The sequence below is a fragment of the Kryptolebias marmoratus genome, linkage group LG7 (assembly GCF_001649575.2).
Source record: "Kryptolebias marmoratus isolate JLee-2015 linkage group LG7, ASM164957v2, whole genome shotgun sequence".
Classification (NCBI taxonomy): Eukaryota; Metazoa; Chordata; class Actinopteri; order Cyprinodontiformes; family Rivulidae; genus Kryptolebias; species Kryptolebias marmoratus.
Window position 1 is genome coordinate 6,451,262 of NC_051436.1, and position 6,891 is coordinate 6,458,152.

Here is a 6,891-nt window from a genome sequence, read left to right on the forward strand (position 1 = left end):
ACTCCCGGAGCACCCCCCACAAGATTCCCCGAGGGACACGGTCGAACGCCTTCTCCAAGTCCACAAAACACATGTAGACTGGTTGGGCGAACTCCCATGCACCCTCAAGGACCCTGCTAAGAGTATAGAGCTGGTCCAGTCTCGGAGCCCATTCCAGCTTACAGGTCCAACGTTCCGCTCGTGGCGGTGGAGAGGTCCTGGGTTCTGCGGACAGGTCGGCTTCGTACGGATAAAACTGAGATCGGGGGTATCTGAAACCGATTATTTGACTTTATTTGGCTGCTACGTGGACAAAGGTCCAATCTGTCGGAGCCAGAGTTCTGCAGGGGATTAAATGATCCACCATTAGTTTTTGAGATTTGTTGGTATTCGGCCAACATAAAATGGCAGCCTGTACGTCCCTTTTTAAAGGGGCTCATAGTAACGATTCCCCTCCTCCGTGCCCTTCCTGACACACAGCGGTGTTCTGGTTTTGTTTTTTTCAGTAACGCTGTGTGTTTAACGTTTCAACAGAGGAACGACGGCGGGGACCTGAAAACAGCAACGCCGCGAGTCGAACGCCAGTAAACCCTGACCTATGAGTCATTCGGGGAACAGAACGGCGCCTGGACTGCACCGGCGTCGAGTCGAAACGTAAAACGGCCGAGTTGGATTCGGTCAAGCTAAGGTTGGTAACTTGGTGTCCCTTTTTTTTTTCTTTTTGTTTTTAAAACCAGCAGCCTGTCTGAAAAACACAACTTGTTCCCGCTCCTTTAGCCGAATCTATGACAAACCTACAACAAACAACAGAATCTGACGCTCAAAGTAGTATCGCTGCAATAAAATGCTTCACGATAAACAAACAAACAAAAAAAAAAAGCTGTTTGCTGAAAACAGACGATGGAGGATGCCGAGACATTCACCGTGACTCGCTTCACTGACTCGACTTTAGAGTCAAAAGCTATTAGCTGGAAAATGTCAAACCGCGTTTTAAGGCCTGAAGCTACAAACCAGAAAACCACTTCAGGGCAACACGTCTGAATGTAAAGCACTGATGCCACGTAGCCCAACCTACGGCCCGGGGACATGAAGTTTGAGCTGCAGATTAGCTTCATCAGACATGCTTGGATTACATTAATATCATAAATAAACAGTAATGAGTGTGCCACACAAAGCAAAATGGGAAAAAAAACAACTAACTGATTGGTATTCAAGATCAGACTTTGCAGAAGATTCAGAAGCTAATTTGCTTGTTCGAGTCACTCGATAGATCTGTGTTTCTGTTTGTTTTTTTTTGACGTTTGCTGACATACAGAGCCTCTGCTCTACGTGCCGTACGTCTCAGACACGAGGTGGACACGAGTCGGCAGCTAACAGCTGGCAGGATCGGTTTCCTGTCACGCGGGAGGGTTTCAAACCATTCCTCGTTTCCTTCACGTTCAGCTAGCTTCCCGGCAACGAGGATCTCTGGGAACCTTTAAAAACGGTCTCGATTACTAGTTTTTCGGGCTTTCTGAATTCTGTCGAAACGAGGACAGAGAATGAGTGGGGGGGACGTAAGACGCGTCCAGCCTAAAGAAAACGGCTTATAGAAGACGAAGAGGATCTTAAAGTCGTGCCTTTAAAGCTGAACTGAAATCAGATCTTAAAAAATTAACATTTCATGACGAGCGCTGTGCCACCAACGGCGCTACTGTCCGGTTGTTTACCAGTGGAAATAGAAGAAGCCTTTTTTTAAACAAAGAAATGTCATGTCAGAAGACTTGGCGGGAGTAATGGATCTACAACCGTACCAGTATGAACCTGAACCAACGGCTGGATCTCTTCTGATTCTGATGATCACCACGACCATCATGGCCGACAAAACAATGCGTATAATGACCGATTTTAGAATGTGAAATGGTGAGAACAGATTATTCCCAGATCGTTGTCATGACATATTCAACAATATTGTGATTGTATGACTTCCTAACAGCATGCAGCCCAAGTTAAAATGGTAAAATTTAGTAAAAAAGTTTGATTATCTGACTTAAAATCATTATTTTTTCCGTCCGTTCAGCGCTTTTCGAGCCTCCACTCCCACACCATCCCCGCCTTGACAATAACGACCTAATTTTTTTACATCATTTATCTCAATACTTACATTATCTTTTATCCTTATGACACAGTTAGTCGTGTTAGGTCTGTTGGGTGGGTGTAAATTGGACACCGTGAGACATTAACTTGGTAAATAAAAGCATTATTAGCGATATTAGAGGAAAGCGTTTTGGTTTTGATTCCTTCGGATGAATTCATTAGGGCCTGAAGGTGGAAGCAACGTCGGGCTGAAGCTGAAAGCGTTCGCGACGAAGACGGCGCTTAAAATGACATTTGTGAGGAAAATTATACACCCACACACAAGTTGCTCCTGAAAGGCCTCTTCTTCCACGTTGGTTGTTGGTTAATGAATCGAGCTGAAGTCACTTATTTGCTTTTAAATTTTGCTAAAAAAAACAAACAAACAGGATTTGGCAGAGTCTGAACTCTTCCTAAAGCGAATCGAGCCGCAGTTCACGAGTGTGTGAACACGACTGGATCCATGGCGTTCAGTCCTTGCTCCTCCCACCCTTGCTGGGAGGGTGAAGTGACCGACCCTGTCCACTGGGTCACCCTCTCCTCCCCCCGTCCCTCCCTCCCGCACGCTGTCTGCAAACCGGGCGGCCTACAAGAACGGCAAAAAACATTGCGCCGCCTCCGGAGAGCCGTCTGACGACACGCCACCCCCCCCCGTCAGGTGTTTTAGGCGGCTTCTGTTGCCCCTTGTGCCCCTTCTGTTCGTGTTCCTTGCGGGAATCGGGGCGCTGCGTGAGGCGTCCTGACGGAAAGCGCCAGTTACAACCTGCGGCGGGCGAAATGACTCAACGGCGCGAAAGCTCGCAAATCCCTAAACTCTGCTCACAAGATTAGCGACGATCAAAAGAGATGTCAGCGCAGGTGTACAGTTCTTCTTCCTCTTTTCTTTAAAAAAAAAATAAAAACAGCCATTCGCTCGCATGAACAAGCAGCAGCGGCAGCTAACGCACGGAGTCAGATTACATCCTCTGAGCAGAGCCGCCTTTATCCCCCTATATGAATCTTAATCTGCCCAAATCCGCTGCTTTCTCTGGGCTCTAAATCCACAACAGAGCCTTAATTCCCCTTTAATCTAATGAGCAGTAAAGGTGCACTTACTCGGGATCAAAAATAAAAAAAACCTCAAACCCGAATGAATGTCTTAAAAAAGGCATCAGGGCGCAGATATCGCAGGGCTTCACGACACGAGAAGTGGACATCCCGCAATAAATACCGGGTTTTGTATTTTCTTATCCCCGTCACTCACAGAGCTGTGTCCATGGGCGCTCTCGGACCGACAGAAGCCTTTTTTTTTTCCCTCGCACCATCCCAGCGTTCCCGATGCTGCACATTGACGTACGCCTCGGCGGGTTCTTGTTTGTGAAAAGCTTAAAAACGTGGACAACAGACGCCAAAGCGAGTTTGAGGTCTAAAAAGTGGAAGTGACGAGCCGGGGCTTTGAACAACACGACCGCGACGGCGTGATTAATAATTGTTATCTCCATCTGCGTTCCCCTCTGCCGACCATTAACCTTGACTGGGCGAGCTATCGACGAGCTGCCATCGGAGCGTCAGCGCCGCTGCAGCAGATCGATGGTCTGAGCAGTCAGAGGCTCAGATTAAAAACTCTCCCTTTGAAACGTGAGGCGCTACAGCAACTCCTGTCACAAACAAACAAACAAACAACAACAAATCTGCAGTAATAAAAACAGGACAGCAGGCCTGTGTATCTGAGGTCTGAAGACAATAACTGTCTCCAAACGTGACCAAAAACTTGATGCGGTTCGCCCTTTAATCCTGATACGATGCAGTTCAATATAGGTTTTAATTTCAAACAGTAATATTCAACTAAACAGAATGATTTTGTCAGTTACTGAGACTAATATTTCTACTTCCTAACAAAAACCAGAAGCTCCAACAGGTCTTGGTCAAAACAATTAAATTAAATTAAATCAGGTTTTCCTTTCAGGAAAAGGCATTTTCTATTAATAATAAAACACAACTTTTCATTTTTTCCTTGTAATATTATTGATCCTTATGATCGGTTTATAACAACCTCGCTGCAGTTCTCCTCCTGAGCAGCAGGTGTCGCTGGTCAGGAAAACAGTACCAGTTTTAGTCCACTGAAAGAAGTGAAAAGAGTCACTTTTTATTTTGATTTTCTCTCATTACTCTGCCGGATTGTAGAGTGTTTTTTCTGAAGCTTATAGAAGCCAATGGAACGGTTTAAGCCAAATAAACGCGGGAAAAAAAATCTTCATACATTTGGGCTGCTGAGTGAGGTTTGGTGTTTACAAACCTTTAAATTAAACACTGAGGGCTCTTTATTCATGAGTTCATAAAAACAGATTTAACACCCTGTTCACACGCCGAAGCAGCTCATTTTGTTTGTTTTTTTATTCATTTCTATAAAAAGATTTGTCCCTAAAGGCCAAAACAAGCTGGTGCTCACCTCACCTCACCGCCGACTGTTTGATATTGAAAGAACGAAGGTGAACGGGTGAAGGCTGGCTCCACGTTAGGAGTTAATATTCACCCTTTCATCTGACGTCCTGAAACCGCTCATTAATATGTTGTTAAACTCTTCACGGCTCGCCGTTAACCGACTAATAACTGGTGATTTGTGAGGGTATGCTGTTATTGGGAAGCGGTCCCCATAAATAATCACGCAGGACTGCACCAGAAGTGCTACAGCCAGCTGCTGCTGCCTGTGAATAACAGCGTACGGACCGGAGTTGTGACGCGACGGCAGGTAAGATAGTAGACCTTCAAAAGGAAAGCCTTCCCTCGTCAACACGCCTCGACAGATCGGGGCGGGAGCGAGTCGACTGACAGACGCAGCCGGGATGGTGAGTTAATGAAGAGACAGAAGAGACGCGAGGAGCGGGACAGATGGAGGGACTGAGACGAGAGGGGGGGGACAACACCAGAGTTACCAAACGAAACATCAGGAACAAATAAGACTAAAGGCTCAGGATTGGGACGCTATATTGTCTTCTTCTTCTCTCAGCTGTTCCCTCTTCAGGGAACGAGTCGTCCTCCTCCATCTAACTCTGTCCTCTGCATCCTCTGTCCTCACTCCAACTAACTGCATTCAGATGTCTTCTCTTGGTCTCTCATCCTTCTACCAATATACCCACTGTCCCTCCTCTGCACATGTCCAAACCGTCTCAGTCTGTCCTCTCTTAACTATCTCCAAGTCCTTCAACCTGTGCTGGACCTCTGATGACCTCATTCCTGATCCTGTCCATCCTCGTCCCTCCCAAGGACAACCTCAACATCTACTGTCTTTTCTGTCTCCAAACCGTCCAACCGTGTTTGTTAACACAGACTAAATAATTTAGTAAGTACAGAAGCCGCAAACGCCTCAGACTGAGCCGTCAGAAGTTCGATCGTGAAAATGGTCCAAATAAAACTGAATTAATGAGTTCTTATAAAGCCTGATGTTAGTTTTAGGGGGATAGTTACAGATTCAGCAGCTTTAGGTGGAAAACAAACAAAAACACAAAATAACTCTTCAGTTACAGATTGGAACGTAGTCAATCTGCGACTGATCTGAGGAGGAAAAGCGCAGGGAAACCGTTTCCACGTCCTGATGCCGCCTGAGTAACCCGATCTGCCGCCGCGGCTCCTTTCTGGAGCGTCACGACGCCATCGCCTTCGACGCCTCCTTCTGCCGGAGCAGGTGGACTTCGTGACAACTTGGACCGGCACCCTTTGCTGGACGGCAAAGAAACACTGAAAACCACCTCGCGCCTCACGGCCTGCAGCCATGTTGGTGAGGTGCTTTGTACACAGCACGCCGTCTGTGTTGGCAGAACAGCGAACGCTGCACGACGAAAACAACGCCGACTTCTGGAAAGTCGACGATGAATGGAAGCCGGGTTCCCCCAACCCCCAGCGTGCCTCCCTGACGTCCGGATCGATGTGCTTTAACCTGATCGGGATGAGCGCGGCTCCTCGCTGCGGCGAGGCGTTGAGGTGTGTGTGTGTGTGTGTGTTACAGCAGAGATGTGGGATCCGAAGCCTAAAAGAGCCGAGCCTCAGATCCGAGCCGTGTGAAATTTTTAAACCTCTTTAAAGCCGAACCTTGTCGTATCCATTTTTCATTAAGCCTTCAAGTTGCTGTGGACTGTGTGTGTGTGTGCGTGCGAACGCCTGCGTGTGTGTGCGTTCTCCTGCAATATTCATAAGGAACCCGCCTTCACACACATGTAGCCGTGAACGCAACTGCTTCTCTTGAATTTCTTTTGTTGCTGCGCCAGAATACGACGAAAAAAAAAAAAAAAAAAGGAGAAGAATTCAGGTCGGTTAGTGCTGTTTTTCCCTCACACACACACACACACACACACACACACACAGATAACAATAACAATAAAACACACTCCATCATCCTGCAGAGAGACATTTTCTTGAATATTATCTAAACAGAAAATGGATGGAGGAGCTCCTCAGATTGTGATCTTTATTGCGTTCTTTCTGTCAGAACCACCTCATCATGTGGCACTGGAATAAATCATGGTGGGGGGGTGGTGGCTGTGGTGGTGGTGGTGGGGGTTACAGAATATGGATTGAGCAATTGTTTTATGAAGCCTGCAGATTTCAGCGTGCACAGTGAGGGCATTTGATGTGAATATGAAACTCTGACAGCCCTCATGCTAGACAAGAAGGAGAAGAAAGAAGGGGGGGTTGTGTTGTTTTTTTTTATTAGAATTTTTTTTTTTTTTTTTGGTGAAATTCTTGCAAAGCTGGAGTCCCCCCCTCACTTCCTAGTTCACAGCTGCTGTCACAGTTAACACCCTTCTTTCTTCCTCCATTATA

The 6,891-nt window shown here is 46.6% G+C and overlaps 1 protein-coding gene across 1 annotated transcript in view; it reads right to left on the reverse strand.

Annotated features, from left to right (window-relative positions):
- Positions 1 to 6,891, reverse strand: part of LOC108234843 (serine/threonine-protein phosphatase 2B catalytic subunit alpha isoform) — a gene marked incomplete in the record, with an annotated part of 95,711 nt that overhangs the window by 88,182 nt on the left and 638 nt on the right.